The sequence below is a fragment of the Botryllus schlosseri genome, chromosome 11, assembly GCF_051294905.1.
Source record: "Botryllus schlosseri isolate E-star chromosome 11, Bs_hap1, whole genome shotgun sequence".
NCBI lineage: Eukaryota > Metazoa > Chordata > Ascidiacea > Stolidobranchia > Styelidae > Botryllus > Botryllus schlosseri.
This window is the reverse complement of record NC_137246.1, coordinates 2,495,423-2,511,087: the sequence shown is the minus strand read 5'-3', so window position 1 is coordinate 2,511,087 and position 15,665 is coordinate 2,495,423.

Here is a 15,665-nt window from a genome sequence, read left to right as displayed (position 1 = left end):
TTATATTTTGTGAAGTAGAGAGTAGTTTAAGGTTAAGATAGTATAACCTTGGTGAGTGCTATCGTCTCACTCGATCATCATCTTTAAATCAGGGCTATCTCAATGATGTTGACTAAATTTACGGTTTCAGAACGCGCTAATTAGACCTTATCGTTATGACGCTGGGGTTCGCGTACAGGTATCGAAAGTGTTTGTATAAATAATGCCCTGCGAATCGCACGCCTGCGGCTATTGTTAGTTCGATTATTTTCGCCTTGGGATTCGCGTATATGCTACTAAGCTGTTACGACTTCGAAACGTGCACATGCGAGTGATTTGTTTCCGTAGCTCTGAACTTGAGAATCGCTTGCCTGCGTCTAATGAAAATAAGTCGTAAAATGTGGAGCCTGCAGAGACCGTAACTTGTATACATAAAATCAAGTTTAAAAATATGGACGGATGAGTTATCTCTGACCAATAGAGTAATATAACCGCCTATAGTTTAGTGAGGGAATTGCTATAATGTATATCCAAACAATCGTTGCAGACTCTGAATGTTACCAAGGTCCTTATCACAAAAAATCATACATCAGAAGCGTAGGGATTGATATTATCGAGTCGCAGCGCTCAAAATCGCAAAGGTATTCAATACATATTGCTAAATACACATGGAAAATAGGTATTGAAATTCACAAAACATTGCAATCGCCTAATTCCTCTGTGATGACATCATAAACCGGGCATAGTCCGACGCAAATTATATTATGAGAGTGTTTACATTCTAAATAGCCTGAGGGGCGGGGCGTATAAAAAGGATAATAATACTACTCACGAGCTATGTGTTTGTCATCATATGCGTATAGTTAACGTAACTTGTAGCTTGTAATAAAACTATTTTCGGGCATGAGATCTACTTTGAAGAAGCACTTACACCACAAATTCAAATACTGTCGGATTAGATATATTTTGTGGTTTTGCCATACCTTTCCAGATGTATATGATGGTTCTTCCGAAATCTGACCTTTTTGAAGTTGTTTTATCCCTTATAAACAATCATTGTAGCTATTATATTAATTTGTTATACTCGCGATTCTTTCATATCTCACATACCTTTTCAGTTTAACGAATTAATCCCGCCACGGGCCGCGCATTCATTAGGCTTCGTATACAGGACAGACATGGGTATTTTACCGCCCGCGGGCCAAATGGCAATATGTCATTTGGATTTTAGAACACAAATCATATGTTGAATGTTCATGAGTGTACTGAAACTATATGCTGTATATTTTACAAACTAAACTCGAAATATCTTTATTTAGAATCCATTTTATTTATGTATCGTGATTATATGTACAGTTGTACACAGTAAGCGAAAAATGTTTGTGTATTTACATCTAAAGCAAAATATTCCCGAGCCCTAGGGTCAAGTGGTATGGGTTAGAGAGAGCTTGGTGTGGGGATGACTCGGGAATCATTTCATGCTCATTCAACTCAACGAATACGTGAAATACCCATCGCTATGCTTACTACATGCTACAACCCCATACTTAATATTAGCGCACGACAAATAGTTACTAATCGACTATGACGGGTATTCTTTCGCGGCGTACGAAGGGTGATGACATGAATATCTTGTAATCGTTTACAAAATTATTTAATTAGCTTGCGTTTTTGATGAAATTAATTAGCTCATGCTGCGAAAGAGTTTCGTTATCAAAAACATTGTAACACGGTTGTATTAATTGTTACTAGGGCAAGTTTTTGCAGCTTTCGCAACTTTTTTAGAGCTTCCAGCAGCTTCCTAAATACTCGTAGGATGAGTAGAATGCTGTTTTAAGCTGTTTGAAGGAATCTTATAGTGCAACTTTTTGCAGCTTCTGTCCATTTTTTTCATGCAACTTTTTGCAACATTTTGCAACTTTTTCGATTTTTCATGAAAGTATTTTTGATTTTGGTGAAATACACGGCCAAATTCGACTGAAATACCGTAAATCAGCACTGAAGTAACGCTCTTACGGGTATTTTGGGAGCTAAGCCGGAGAGTTGACCCTTTTTTTAGTCAGTCAATAGAGAATGCGGATGGAAAACTGTATTTTGCGAGTGGAACTGGGAAGTTGATGTGGTCTTTTAGTGCAACTTTTGTGAAAAAAAGAAATGCATCGTTTTACTGCAACTTTCCACGGATTTAAATGCAACAAAAACTTGCCCTAATTATTACGGTAATTATAATTAATGTCATAAAGTTGGATTAAATTTTGTACTTTCTGAATTCTAATTTGTATTGGTTTAGTAGGCTACTCAGTGCTTCCCAACCGGTGGGTCGCTAGGCTATTTCAGGCTGGTCGCGAATAATTTCCAAATGTTAAAGTTTCTTAATACATTTGCCAAATGTTCCAAACAGTTATCTTCTCAAGATTAGACAACCCAGGTTTTCGTAACAGTCATTTTGATGGGAGAGTGAAATCGAATAGTGCGTTATTGTGTATGCCTGAGACTTGGCATTTATTATTTCGTCCAAACGCTTTGCGAACGTTGATAGGGAAATGCAGCCTGATTTGTCGTTATGATCAGCAAACAATTGCCGCGACGCAAGCTACTCATAAACACTTTGCGTTCGATGTAAAAGACAAATTGCTGATTGAATACCCTCTTTCTCATGTGTGGTTGTTGGTGGTATTCGTGATGTTTTCGACTACAATGGTCATTTACAAAGGGCCGATATTCTTTATTATGATTCGATTGATTCCGCATCTGCCGAATGGGAGCACAGCCCAATTCCAGGCTTCTTTAAGACAACGTTGACGCAAATCCGATGACGAGAATGAGCCTAGATATAAACCCTCCTCGTGTGTAATCATATGTTACAAGACGCACCCCAAACCGAGCGAAGTGTCAAATCATCTCATAAATCAACACAAATTATGGGGTATTTATTTGGCAGTTACTCGGCTTTTTAAACATTTTCATCACGCATGGTGCGATTTAACGACGTTAAATGTCTCGATTTTAATATGGGTACACCTCCCCTAATGGAAAATACGCATAATTTGTAAAATAGGCATTCAGTGTCAGTCGTTGCCACTAGATAACACACCAAGACATATGAAATTTGTTACAAGTAATTATTAAAAACGGGCCCGTCCGGAGATATAATCATAAATAAATAATTATATGCCCGGAATTTTCAAAGACACCACCTTCACCTTTAGCTCTACCGGTAAATCTGATCACGTTAGTAGTTAAGTAGATCGGTCGCATGACGCAATGGGGTTCTTATGGCGGGGTGGCGATTCGCCGTGAAAACCCGGGGTGGCGATTCGCCTCTTATCTCTTATGGCGGGGCCGCGATTCGCCATGTGTTCATATGGGTGCGGTCGTGATTCGCCTTTTCAGGTATAGGCTGCGGTCGTGATTCGCCGTGAAAACTCGGGGTCGTGACTCGCCTTTTTTGCTATAGGCGGTGGTGGTGAATCGCCTGTCGTGTATTCTTACGGGTTCTGTGGTGACTCGCCATGTGTTCTTATGGGTGCGGTCGTGATTCGCACTTTCGAGTATCTCTCGCGCGGTGTTGAATATGTACGAGTCAGCAACAATAACCGCACAAACGGAAACGTGGCTTGCAAGAGGATTAAGCAGTGCGACCTATATTTCGAATGACCTGCGTGCGGAATTGTTTCACGGCCAACCGCGTGCTACTATCGGTTATTACACTAGGCCAGTCAGTGCGAAATAGTTTGCTAAATCTAGGAATCACTTCCAAGGTAATATTTTGGTAATTAGTTTACTGCAGAGCCGGCGTAGACGGCGAGTCGAATATCGACAATAACCGCGTTCGCATACTAACACTCTAAAAAGGTGTGAAATATTTGTAAAAATCCTACGACCACTCACAAGATAACACATCAGAATAGTCATCTCTCGTGGTTTGGTGTTGCAAAGGTAGGAATTACGCATAAGTAATATTTTGGACGACGATGATATATCGTTATTCTTATGGACGCGACGACATGATAACGTTACAGGTATAGGCTGTGGTGGTGATTCGCCATGTGTTCTTATGGATGCGCTCGCACGTCGTACTTTCAAGTATAGGTATCTCTCGCATGTCGTATTGGAAATTCGTGTTGGCTCGCTCACGCGGCGAAATTTTAGTAATCAGTTTGTCGCAGAACTTGATTTCGCTGGTAAGATTTAATAAGTAACGAATAACAGACCGCCAGTGTCGGTAACTTGAATAGCGACAAATTGTCACTTATTTCCGCTCTAACCCTAATCCTTTGTGAAGTGAACGCTTATTCAAAAGGGTGTGATATAATTTTAAAATCCAACGACCACTCACCGGATAATGCTTCAGACATATAGCAATCTCTCATACCCGCTCACAAGGTAATATTTCGGTAATAAGTTTGTCACAAAGCCGTCGCAGACGGTGATTCGAAAACCAACAATTTGTCACTTGCCCGCGATCGCTATATGTTTCACGCCTCTCGAATAGTGGCTGACTTTAGTTGCGTGATAAGATCCATGAAAATATTCAATCAATGTGTTAGTTTGTCAACTTGAAGTGTAACTCACTACACAAATCAAGTTGAATCGTATTTGAATGTATTGATTCGACCCAACTCAAATCCTTTGACAAATCCTATTAACGCGATCTGTTGAATCGAACGTAACCTGAATATTACTGACGCCAACATTCACCCGCATCGGATCATTCACACATTCCACGCCGCTGTTTTAACACTTATAGAATCAATACCAACTATCTCTAACCCGATAATATTCAATCATTTTGGTAATTTGCCAACTTTAAATCCATTCGCGGGATGTACTAAAGGTAAATCCAAATAATCCAGAATGAAATATTTGGACTTTGACATTGCGTGAATTGAAATAGGTTTGACAAACATGACTATCAACTTTGATCCAACCACATTTCAAACTCAAAAGAATTATTCACAACATTAACAATTGTTAAAACTCTAGTTTCACTTACTTGATTATATCATTACAACTCACAAATTTGAATTAATTCATCCTGGTTGTATTCATATGCTCTATCTTTTTATTCAATTGTAAAGGTTGTTACTATTCTGAAGACAAAGTATTTACTAATCGGTGCATATACGATTCGACTTGGACACATTATATTTTGAGTATACGAGATTTGAATGTCTGAACAATAACTGAGAATTATTTTTAACACAAATAAATCCGTATATTACAGCGTAAAAGATATTGGGGTGTCAGCAACTCTGTACGGTCGTAGTTACAACCACATTAACTAATCTGCCCAGGCAACTCGTCATGATCATTCCTGAAATCAACACAAACACGACCACTGACTTGAGTTAACCGCGAAACACCATCAAGTTTTAAATCCGCTTGCAGCTGACGGATTATTCGAATGCATCGATGGGGAATATTATTGAACTCGTCGGTATTGTTACTTCAACAAATTACACCGACTGCGAAAGTTAATATCGAATGGTAAGACTTGATCACATATTTGTTGATCACAGACATGACGAAAAAAAAACATTACCGAGATTTTATAAACTAGTCATATTACTCTACACATCTATCAATATCAAAATGCGAGTCATCCAATTTTTCTACTAAAGTAACATTGCACTTTCGGATTCGAATTCGGTATAGTCATACAAATTGTATTAAATCCAACATCAAAACAAAAGGAATTTTTTTTTTTTAGTTTATTGAAATCAAATCATTCGTCTTCGACTTGTGCTTTTCTAGATTACCCGCGACAATTCGTTTCGAGTGAGTTGTAACCAAAGTCAAGATATCTTTGTGTCCACAGATATGGAAGATGAATATAGCTAACACAATCACGAATCGACGTTTCAGAGTATTTCACGGGTGTATTAAACTTGTTAGTGTCACCTATCTAAAAGTACGCACGCGTTCGATTTCCATACCGACTGTTGCGATGTTTAGGATTCACTTACAATAACCACGGGTGAGGATTTAACATCAATGTCGTTACTGTCGGAATTTGCGACAGAGAATTGAAACATATGCACTTTACAGAGTGTGAAAATATCACTTTGAGTATCGAGTACCGTTCGAAGCTAGCGATCAATTCTTTATCATTTCAGTAACTCCCCATTGTGCGTGCTAAATGTAAAATATCGCGAGGTTATACACTCTAAGACTTTGATTATTGTAAAAGTAAATTGTGATATGTTTGTTAGATGCATCCAATTCAACTAGAAGTGTCTAGTATCCAACACTCGTAATATCAAAAAAGTACTTGCTACACTGTTATTTGCTAAACGTGTTTTGCATTGTTGTTCATTTCTAGTATTTATTGAAATTGTTTTTGAACCCTCAAATAATAATTCCCGACATGAAACTAAGCCGCCGAAAGTCGTTACCATCACAAAGAAACAATTTGCACGATGTTTACTAAATGTATCCTATAGTTAGGTGTACTGGAATTATTTGTAAAACACACACACACACACACACACACGATCAGAGAAATTGGAAATTTTTCCGTTGTCATTCGCTAAAGTAAATGTCATCACAATACTCTGTCACTAAAAGACGTTACTTGGACGTGCTTGCATTCTAGACATAGTTCTGATTTACCCAACACAAGACCCAAGGACAACCCTAGTTTCAGCCGAACACAGATATCCAAAATATCACACACTTCGCTATTCCTAAAGCACAAACACACGATACAAAATAATACTTGTTGTGTTGTTGCGGCATCATCTTCACAATATCACCATTTTGTTTGTGTCAATTAGTTACTTTGTATGTTATCCCACAACTCTTACAAAAGTACGAAGGATATTAACATCGCACTAAGTAATTAACTTTACTCGATATTCTCACATTACGAAACTAAAGAATGGTTGGTTAGACTCTACAAACTGTTTCGATATCACAAGACCTTTATTGTCTGAATGGGTGTTTATGTATCTTAATAATCAAATAGTTCAACACAGAACTAGTACTAACAGAAACATCAGAGTTGTTTACACAAAAGTTTGTATGTGTACAGTATGCGAATACCATGTGTAAGTCCAGCACAATTGCAGTATCCATTCGAGTTTAGTCAACACAAATTTATTACAACGGAGCCAAGTAAACTTTCGTGAAAGAAAAGCATACTCACTTCCAGAGGGTTATGTCAACACCATAGCAGTTCCCCAACAACAAAGTACATATGTTTCTAGCCACGGTCCTTACATCTTTCACATAGATCAATCTACTTTGCTAACGAAAAGTGCTGAGTCATCACATGATCGCTCTCACAACAAAACAGCTAGTAGATATTATCATTCAAAATATTCCTAACCCTTTACACACCAGTGACAAATCATACAACGAATATGCTTTGCGGGTCGAATTGTTGTTCAGTGTCAAGTCTACCTGTTGAAACGTACATTAAACAGCGCAATCCAATTAAAACCACGAATCTATTTTCATTTCGTCACATACAGAAAAATAAATTTTCTTTCTCCAACACATACTTGTAACCAATCGCTTTCATTAAACACACAACACCATAAAAGTATTTACTTTCTACAACATAGACATTCCGATGTAGTCAAGAAATATTTTTATTAATCAAAATCATCGATTTCTGTTCACGGCGTTAGTGTGTGCATGTCATACCTGTGGGCCCCGTATTAAAATGGACACGACACGCTTGACTGTAAGGAGATAGAAGTCTATCACATCGATTTACATGTGGTCTTCGCTACGGTTTCAAAAAACGAATCATCTCTTTTGCATTGATCTAGACCGAGCAAGTTAGTTAATGGCCATGATTGTGTTTGTCATATGCGAATGATAGGGTTACTGTCAAATCTACATACAACAATCTTCTGACGATCATAATAGCAATTTCATTTTCCACCCCTTCATAATTGTACAACTCGGTAACTACGTTTAACAAGACCAATCACACTACCGGCGTTGAACACAAGATACCTACCCAAGTAAAAATATCATTCTGGTTTGGACAACTGACGTTTACCTGTGTAAAATTATCATTTTCACTTGGAGGTCCACCGTTACCTAACTAAAATACCATTGTCCTTTGGAGATTTATCGTTTACCCAGTGTAACAATCCCCTTTTCACTTGGAAATCTATTTTTGGCCTGAATAACAAACCCCTTTTCATTTGGAAATATATTTTTTCTCTTGGTAACAAACCTTTTTTACTTGGAAATATATTTTTTCTCTTGGTAATAAACCTTTTTCACTTGGAAATATATTTTTTCTCTGAGTAACAAACCTTTTTCACTTGGAAATATATTTTTTCTCTTGGTAATAAACCTTTTTCACTTGGAAATATATTTTTTCTCTGAGTAACAAACCTTTTTCACTTGGGAATATATTTTTTCTCTGGTTAACAAACCTTTTTCACTTGGAAATATATTTTTTCTCTGGGTAACAAACCTTTTTCACTTGGAAATATATTTTTTCCCCGGGTAACAAACCTTTTTCCCTGAGCAACAAACCTTTTTCACTTGTAAATATATTTTTTCGTGGGTAACAAACCTTTTTCACTTGGAAATATATTTTTTTCCCTGGGTAACAAACCTTTTTCGCTTGGAAATATATTTTTCCCTGGGTTACAAACCTTTTTCACTTGGTGATCCGTCGTTTACCTGAGTAAAAATATCATTTTCCTTTGGGGATCTGGCGTTTACCCAGTGTAACAATACATTTTCTCTTGGTCATCTAGCTTTTCCTAGAGTAACAAAACCATTTTCATTTTGAAATCTGACAACCACACCGACAATTTGATATTTTTGTATTTTCTTACAGCGAACAGCGACAAAATATACACCAACAACGACTCCGATACATTTGTCTAATCAAATATTCACTTGTGTTGGTGCATCCCATCAAAATCGTCGGTTACCCACATGCAATGCGCTCCTGTACACAGAAATGCATGTTTTGGAAAATTGGACAATAGGCTTCGATAGTTCTGTGATGTCCGGGTTCGTGCTTTGGATTTTCCAGAGTCAAAATGTCTGAATAAAACACCTCCTTGACGATGGTTGGTATGTGGATAACGGTGTTCGGAAAACGGTTGGATTTATGTCACCCATCGCGATAACAATTCCAGGTCGAGTTTTCCCCCGCGTGTTTACTATATTGTGTCTTTATTGGTCATGTATGTCTCGACATTCAGTTTGAAATCGGAAACCCTGATAAAGTATGTAACCGGATCCGGATATCAACTCTGAATCGATAAACCAATGAACAATATTCAAAGTAAACATGTTACACCCTGTGTTTCCACGAAAAAATACCATCCAGACATACGTCGCGCTTGTTTGCCCACATCAGTATACGCGTAAATGGAGGTGTGTGACATTGCATGCAATGTGTTGGTATACAAACATCGATCCACAGACATTATCATAGCCGGTAGTTTTGATGTAGATCGAATGTCATCACACCCGATAACAATGTCATACCAATAAGCCACATTGCAATGACTCTGAGTCCGCGCTATTACATCGATATTTCGACACCGTTCACTGATTTATTCGATGGTGTTATCGCAAGATAGTCATGGCCCTATCTCCGGACAGACCACCCAGACCAATTGGATACATCGATCAATGTGTTGTCCACACCGAAGTTTTCTGCTGCAGCGTTTGACCATGGTGAACTATCGAAGTGGTGCTCGAAATGATTGCGATCAGTCTTTCAGTCACGATGCATGGATGTCGCTACTCCCACATAACGACTCCAGACAAATATCGTGCAAATCTCGGACTGATACTGTGATCCAATAAGGTGTGTTTCTGAGGAATGAAGACTGCAATCGTACACCACAATAGAACACTACCTCGCGATTTCACACGCAATCATAAAACACATCATCGTAAGGATTCAGTTCGTCCGGTGACATTTCGAAACGGTCATCGCCACAAGAGATCGGTATCATTTTGAAAAGACATCGTCACAAGGCTATTGACGTCGATTCTGTTGGTCATGTCAATCCGTTTCACAATCCGCCGTTTTTCAACTTCCCGCACCATAGTGTTACGACACAGACAAGAAGCGTCGGTGGAAATAATAAAACACGGAAAGCACACTTTGGTGTTATTTGACATGGATTTTACACCCGACGAACCTTACATTCGAGCGATGCATTGGAATGACGCTTGTATTATTGACGTAGAAGGAACAGAAATGTATCGATTTATTGGTTTCGTACATATCCAACAAAAACCAGGGTATGTGATTGTGCGTGGTTCGCATATTCGACTGTGAACGCTCTATTGGTATATGCTGTATAGTTCACTTTCACCGTCGTGCGAATAACCCATGTTACGGTTCGGTTCGATGTTTGTGTGTCTATATGTCACGCTTCAGATTGACTCAGAGTCATTGCAATGTGGCTTATTGGTATGACATTGTTATCGGGTGTGATGACATTCGATCTACATCAAAACTACCGGCTATGATAATGTCTGTGGATCGATGTTTGTATACCAACACATTGCATGCAATGTCACACACCTCCATTTACGCGTATACTGATGTGGGCAAACAAGCGCGACGTATGTCTGGATGGTATTTTTTCGTGGAAACTCAGGGTGTAACATGTTTACTTTGAATATTGTTCATTGGTTTATCGATTCAGAGTTGATATCCGGATCCGGTTACATACTTTATCAGGGTTTCCGATTTCAAACTGAATGTCGAGACATACATGACCAATAAAGACACAATATAGTAAACACGCGGGGGAAAACTCGACCTGGAATTGTTATCGCGATGGGTGACATAAATCCAACCGTTTTCCGAACACCGTTATCCACATACCAACCATCGTCAAGGAGGTGTTTTATTCAGACATTTTGACTCTGGAAAATCCAAAGCACGAACCCGGACATCACAGAACTATCGAAGCCTATTGTCCAATTTTCCAAAACATGCATTTCTGTGTACAGGAGCGCATTGCATGTGGGTAACCGACGATTTTGATGGGATGCACCAACACAAGTGAATATTTGATTAGACAAATGTATCGGAGTCGTTGTTGGTGTATATTTTGTCGCTGTTCGCTGTAAGAAAATACAAAAATATCAAATTGTCGGTGTGGTTGTCAGATTTCAAAATGAAAATGGTTTTGTTACTCTAGGAAAAGCTAGATGACCAAGAGAAAATGTATTGTTACACTGGGTAAACGCCAGATCCCCAAAGGAAAATGATATTTTTACTCAGGTAAACGACGGATCACCAAGTGAAAAAGGTTTGTAACCCAGGGAAAAATATATTTCCAAGCGAAAAAGGTTTGTTACCCAGGGAAAAAAATATATTTCCAAGTGAAAAAGGTTTGTTACCCACGAAAAAATATATTTACAAGTGAAAAAGGTTTGTTGCTCAGGGAAAAAGGTTTGTTACCCGGGGAAAAAATATATTTCCAAGTGAAAAAGGTTTGTTACCCAGAGAAAAAATATATTTCCAAGTGAAAAAGGTTTGTTAACCAGAGAAAAAATATATTCCCAAGTGAAAAAGGTTTGTTACTCAGAGAAAAAATATATTTCCAAGTGAAAAAGGTTTATTACCAAGAGAAAAAATATATTTCCAAGTGAAAAAGGTTTGTTACTCAGAGAAAAAATATATTTCCAAGTGAAAAAGGTTTATTACCAAGAGAAAAAATATATTTCCAAGTAAAAAAGGTTTGTTACCAAGAGAAAAAATATATTTCCAAATGAAAAGGGGTTTGTTATTCAGGCCAAAAATAGATTTCCAAGTGAAAAGGGGATTGTTACACTGGGTAAACGATAAATCTCCAAAGGACAATGGTATTTTAGTTAGGTAACGGTGGACCTCCAAGTGAAAATGATAATTTTACACAGGTAAACGTCAGTTGTCCAAACCAGAATGATATTTTTACTTGGGTAGGTATCTTGTGTTCAACGCCGGTAGTGTGATTGGTCTTGTTAAACGTAGTTACCGAGTTGTACAATTATGAAGGGGTGGAAAATGAAATTGCTATTATGATCGTCAGAAGATTGTTGTATGTAGATTTGACAGTAACCCTATCATTCGCATATGACAAACACAATCATGGCCATTAACTAACTTGCTCGGTCTAGATCAATGCAAAAGAGATGATTCGTTTTTTGAAACCGTAGCGAAGACCACATGTAAATCGATGTGATAGACTTCTATCTCCTTACAGTCAAGCGTGTCGTGTCCATTTTAATACGGGGCCCACAGGTATGACATGCACACACTAACGCCGTGAACAGAAATCGATGATTTTGATTAATAAAAATATTTCTTGACTACATCGGAATGTCTATGTTGTAGAAAGTAAATACTTTTATGGTGTTGTGTGTTTAATGAAAGCGATTGGTTACAAGTATGTGTTGGAGAAAGAAAATTTATTTTTCTGTATGTGACGAAATGAAAATAGATTCGTGGTTTTAATTGGATTGCGCTGTTTAATGTACGTTTCAACAGGTAGACTTGACACTGAACAACAATTCGACCCGCAAAGCATATTCGTTGTATGATTTGTCACTGGTGTGTAAAGGGTTAGGAATATTTTGAATGATAATATCTACTAGCTGTTTTGTTGTGAGAGCGATCATGTGATGACTCAGCACTTTTCGTTAGCAAAGTAGATTGATCTATGTGAAAGATGTAAGGACCGTGGCTAGAAACATATGTACTTTGTTGTTGGGGAACTGCTATGGTGTTGACATAACCCTCTGGAAGTGAGTATGCTTTTCTTTCACGAAAGTTTACTTGGCTCCGTTGTAATAAATTTGTGTTGACTAAACTCGAATGGATACTGCAATTGTGCTGGACTTACACATGGTATTCGCATACTGTACACATACAAACTTTTGTGTAAACAACTCTGATGTTTCTGTTAGTACTAGTTCTGTGTTGAACTATTTGATTATTAAGATACATAAACACCCATTCAGACAATAAAGGTCTTGTGATATCGAAACAGTTTGTAGAGTCTAACCAACCATTCTTTAGTTTCGTAATGTGAGAATATCGAGTAAAGTTAATTACTTAGTGCGATGTTAATATCCTTCGTACTTTTGTAAGAGTTGTGGGATAACATACAAAGTAACTAATTGACACAAACAAAATGGTGATATTGTGAAGATGATGCCGCAACAACACAACAAGTATTATTTTGTATCGTGTGTTTGTGCTTTAGGAATAGCGAAGTGTGTGATATTTTGGATATCTGTGTTCGGCTGAAACTAGGGTTGTCCTTGGGTCTTGTGTTGGGTAAATCAGAACTATGTCTAGAATGCAAGCACGTCCAAGTAACGTCTTTTAGTGACAGAGTATTGTGATGACATTTACTTTAGCGAATGACAACGGAAAAATTTCCAATTTCTCTGATCGTGTGTGTGTGTGTGTGTGTGTGTTTTACAAATAATTCCAGTACACCTAACTATAGGATACATTTAGTAAACATCGTGCAAATTGTTTCTTTGTGATGGTAACGACTTTCGGCGGCTTAGTTTCATGTCGGGAATTATTATTTGAGGGTTCAAAAACAATTTCAATAAATACTAGAAATGAACAACAATGCAAAACACGTTTAGCAAATAACAGTGTAGCAAGTACTTTTTTGATATTACGAGTGTTGGATACTAGACACTTCTAGTTGAATTGGATGCATCTAACAAACATATCACAATTTACTTTTACAATAATCAAAGTCTTAGAGTGTATAACCTCGCGATATTTTACATTTAGCACGCACAATGGGGAGTTACTGAAATGATAAAGAATTGATCGCTAGCTTCGAACGGTACTCGATACTCAAAGTGATATTTTCACACTCTGTAAAGTGCATATGTTTCAATTCTCTGTCGCAAATTCCGACAGTAACGACATTGATGTTAAATCCTCACCCGTGGTTATTGTAAGTGAATCCTAAACATCGCAACAGTCGGTATGGAAATCGAACGCGTGCGTACTTTTAGATAGGTGACACTAACAAGTTTAATACACCCGTGAAATACTCTGAAACGTCGATTCGTGATTGTGTTAGCTATATTCATCTTCCATATCTGTGGACACAAAGATATCTTGACTTTGGTTACAACTCACTCGAAACGAATTGTCGCGGGTAATCTAGAAAAGCACAAGTCGAAGACGAATGATTTGATTTCAATAAACTAAAAAAAAAAATTCCTTTTGTTTTGATGTTGGATTTAATACAATTTGTATGACTATACCGAATTCGAATCCGAAAGTGCAATGTTACTTTAGTAGAAAAATTGGATGACTCGCATTTTGATATTGATAGATGTGTAGAGTAATATGACTAGTTTATAAAATCTCGGTAATGTTTTTTTTTCGTCATGTCTGTGATCAACAAATATGTGATCAAGTCTTACCATTCGATATTAACTTTCGCAGTCGGTGTAATTTGTTGAAGTAACAATACCGACGAGTTCAATAATATTCCCCATCGATGCATTCGAATAATCCGTCAGCTGCAAGCGGATTTAAAACTTGATGGTGTTTCGCGGTTAACTCAAGTCAGTGGTCGTGTTTGTGTTGATTTCAGGAATGATCATGACGAGTTGCCTGGGCAGATTAGTTAATGTGGTTGTAACTACGACCGTACAGAGTTGCTGACACCCCAATATCTTTTACGCTGTAATATACGGATTTATTTGTGTTAAAAATAATTCTCAGTTATTGTTCAGACATTCAAATCTCGTATACTCAAAATATAATGTGTCCAAGTCGAATCGTATATGCACCGATTAGTAAATACTTTGTCTTCAGAATAGTAACAACCTTTACAATTGAATAAAAAGATAGAGCATATGAATACAACCAGGATGAATTAATTCAAATTTGTGAGTTGTAATGATATAATCAAGTAAGTGAAACTAGAGTTTTAACAATTGTTAATGTTGTGAATAATTCTTTTGAGTTTGAAATGTGGTTGGATCAAAGTTGATAGTCATGTTTGTCAAACCTATTTCAATTCACGCAATGTCAAAGTCCAAATATTTCATTCTGGATTATTTGGATTTACCTTTAGTACATCCCGCGAATGGATTTAAAGTTGGCAAATTACCAAAATGATTGAATATTATCGGGTTAGAGATAGTTGGTATTGATTCTATAAGTGTTAAAACAGCGGCGTGGAATGTGTGAATGATCCGATGCGGGTGAATGTTGGCGTCAGTAATATTCAGGTTACGTTCGATTCAACAGATCGCGTTAATAGGATTTGTCAAAGGATTTGAGTTGGGTCGAATCAATACATTCAAATACGATTCAACTTGATTTGTGTAGTGAGTTACACTTCAAGTTGACAAACTAACACATTGATTGAATATTTTCATGGATCTTATCACGCAACTAAAGTCAGCCACTATTCGAGAGGCGTGAAACATATAGCGATCGCGGGCAAGTGACAAATTGTTGGTTTTCGAATCACCGTCTGCGACGGCTCTGTGACAAACTTATTACCGAAATATTACCTTGTGAGCGGGTATGAGAGATTGCTATATGTCTGAAGCATTATCCGGTGAGTGGTCGTTGGATTTTAAAATTATATCACACCCTTTTGAATAAGCGTTCACTTCACAAAGGATTAGGGTTAGAGCGGAAATAAGTGACAATTTGTCGCTATTCAAGTTACCGACACTGGCGGTCTGTT